The 3,331-nt window shown below is 40.7% G+C and overlaps 1 long non-coding RNA gene across 1 annotated transcript; it reads right to left on the bottom strand.

Annotated features, from left to right (window-relative positions):
• Positions 1–390: 390 nt before the first annotated feature.
• LOC117934956 lies at positions 391–2,097 on the bottom strand. Its single transcript, XR_004654632.1, has 3 exons — positions 2,061–2,097; positions 547–624; positions 391–433 (listed from the first exon to the last, which is right to left on the bottom strand). It is a non-coding gene; the product is annotated as an uncharacterized LOC117934956 (long non-coding RNA).
• Between the last annotated feature and the right edge of the window lie 1,234 nt (positions 2,098–3,331).

Genomic DNA, 3,331 nt, shown 5'->3' on the forward strand with positions numbered 1-3,331 from the left:
CCCCCCCCCTATGTTAAAATACAGGGGGCATATTACACCCCCCCCTATGTTAAATTCCCATAAAGACAGATTTTTATTACTAAAGAATCTGTATCTGTATGATCTGTATCTGTCTTTTATTGTCTGTAAAGTGACCTTGAGTCCTTAGAAAGGCGCTGTTAAATAAAATGTATTATTATTATTATTATTATTATTATTATTATTATTATTATTATTATTATTATTAAAGGCCAGTTATTTCATGGATCTGGATACTATCCTCCTGATAAAGTCCCCTTGGCTTTTGGTATTAAATAGCAGGGGTTCCTATAATCATGAGCAGCACTGTACGTCAAAGTGTTATTTCTATTAGTTTATAGTTAGTAAGATTATTTTTCTCTTTTCTTGGTGGTCCGACTGCTGCGTCCTCTCCCGGCTCGTCTTGAACTTGTATCTACGGAACAAAAAAACTCCCATCACTTCCACTGAAAGCATGTTAAAGGACATTTAAATGTCCAAAATGGAAAATAAAGATGAAGCTGATGAGAGGAGAGTTCTGGGACTTACTGATCGGTCCATATTTCTCTAGTTACGCAGCACCCACAGCAATGCAACCGTAGCCAATACCAATGTCACCGTCACGTCCTGGAGAAGAGATGTAAAACGACCACATTAGTCCTTTACTGTGGGACTCCAAAATGCATGAACTGGTGAGACATGTGGGATGTTACTTCAGTGTCTAAATGCTGTGGACGCTGTGTTTTATGGAGCCTTGAGATTCATCACACACTTCAAACCTCTCACTCATCACTGTATTCTCAGGTCGGGGGGGGGGGGGTCTCCCTCTCCATTCGGCGTTGGATGCACTGGCATATTTTTATTTATAAGGCAGCATTAGGACTTCTTCCTCCTTATCTGAACCCTCCCATCCTCCCAGGTCTGCAGGGACACATCACCTGCACTCACAGGACCTAAGTCCCTAGTTGACAGTCCCTAAAGCCTGCACTCACTTTGGCAGAAAGGCTTTTACTATTATGTATATTTTAATTTTGCAGCTCCATCCGCATGGACTCAGCTTCAGAATGAAGTCCAGTTGGAGTCATTTTTGTCTTTTAAAGGGTTTTTAAAGGACCTTGCAGAAAGGAAGTCTGGATGTCTCTGGTTTCAAATTGATTTAGGACCTTTACCTGGAAGTGCCTCTGTGTCTCTGTGTTTACCTGGAAGTGTCTCTGTGTCTCTGTCTTTCCTTGGAAGTGTCTCTGTGTTTACCTGGAAGTGTCTCTATGTCTCTGTGTTTACCTGGAAGTGTCTCTGTGTCTCTGTATCTACCTGGAAGTTCTGTGTCTCTGTATCTACCTGGAAGTGTCTCTGTGTCTCTGGGTTTACCTGGAAGTGTCTCTGTGTCTCTGTATCTACCTGGAAGTGCCTCTGTGTCTCTGGGTTTACCTGGAAGTGTCTCTGTGTCTATGTCTTTACCTGGAAGTGTCTCAGTGTCTCTGTCTTTACCTGGAAGTGTCTCTGTGTCTATGTCTTTACCTGGAAGTGTCTCAGTGTCTCTGTCTTTACCTGGAAGTGTCTCTGTGTCTATGTCTTTACCTGGAAGTGTCTCTGTGTCTATGTCTTTACCTGGAAGTGTCTCAGTGTCTCTGTCTTTACCTGGAAGTGTCTCGTGTCTATATCTTTACCTGGAAGTGTCTCTGTGTCTATTTTTTGTTTTATCCTGGTTAAATGAAGGTTTGAATGAATAAATGAATGAAAAAAGAAACAATAAACCCAATGTGAATAAATATTACAACCATCATAGCAAGAGTGTTTTTCCCCCCTTGCAAGAAGTGTTATTCCCGTTTCCAGACCTTCCTCCACGGCGCTGTGGACATTGGTCCGGCAATGCAAGACTGAGCCGTTACAGAACAACATGATGATTCACCGGGACTCGTTGTGTTTGGGTTCCCCTGATGACTGTCAGTGGAATATTCTCTTTTAGCGGGTTTTGGTCTGTACTGTCTGTCTCTTTACCTGCAAAACGCTCCGTATATTCCCCATCTCAGCCATCTGGCCATGGGTTTGTTGTTTTTACTTACCGGGAGACTTTTTTGGCTCTGGTTCAGTGTCTATGGAAAAATAAAGAGAGAATTTTCTTAAAAGAAAAGAATTCTCCAACCCTCATGTTGTCATCATGTTGTCCTCATGTTGTCCCCATGTTGTCATCATGTTGTCCTCATGTTGTCCCCATGTTGTCCCCATGTTGTCATCATGTTGTCCCCATGTTGTCATCATGTTGTCCTCATGTTGTCCCCATGTTGCCCCCATGTAGTCCTATATCAATGTTCTTTTTAATTCCCCAAAATAACATGATTGATTCCACCCAACACTCTTTGCCAAGTACAAATCTCTACTTTCATTAATTTTGGGGCGTCTTATTCAATTTTATAGCATTGTAAAACAAATGGAAGTGTTTTTGATATAGTATTGAGTAAAAGTTGACATATTCCAGTCTGTGATTATCATCAACATCCATTCCTTAATTTTAGTCTCAATAATTCCTAATTTCCCTGTGTGTTTGGTTCTCTGTTTTATCTCCAGAGTGAGACATCTCACTCTTTCTGCTGGGACTGCACAGATTGGGATGTTTTCAGGACTAACATCCGACTTGGACGAGGACACGCAGGCTGTGATGTCATGCAGTAGTTTCTGGGAAGACAGCTGCACCCCTAGAAGGTTCCCCAATGACCAGACCTGGTTCACAGCCAGACCCAGACAGGGTTGGTGAGGGAAGAAGCATTTAGGAGTGGTGTAACCCTCGTGTTGTCTTATAAGAAGAAAATCTTCACTTTGTTGAGTCTTTTAATCGATATTTGTCACTTTTTCTTACGTTTTTGTCCCTTTTTCAACACTTTTGATGCCTTTCTTGCCGATGTTTGTCACTTGTTTTGACATTTTCAACACTATTAACTTCAGTTTTACAGTTCTTTTTGGAGTTTACAGTCAATAAAAAAATTGTTTACCTAATGTTTGAGTTATAAAAGCAGAAATTAGGAATTATTGAGACTAAAATTAAAGGAATGGATGTTGATGATAATCACAGACTGGAATATGTCAACTTTTACTCAATACTATTTCAAAAACACTTCCATTTGTTTTACAATGCTATAAAATTGAATAAGACGCCCCAAAATTAATGAAAGTAGAGATTTGTACTTGGCAAAGAGCGTTGGGTGGAATCAATCATGTTATTTTGGGGAATTAAAAAGAACATTGATAGAGGACAACATGGGGACAACATGGGGACAACATGAGGGCAACATGGGGACAACATGAGGACAACATGAAGACAACATGAGGACAACATGAG

Source organism: Etheostoma cragini, chromosome 19, assembly GCF_013103735.1.
Source record: "Etheostoma cragini isolate CJK2018 chromosome 19, CSU_Ecrag_1.0, whole genome shotgun sequence".
Classification (NCBI taxonomy): Eukaryota; Metazoa; Chordata; class Actinopteri; order Perciformes; family Percidae; genus Etheostoma; species Etheostoma cragini.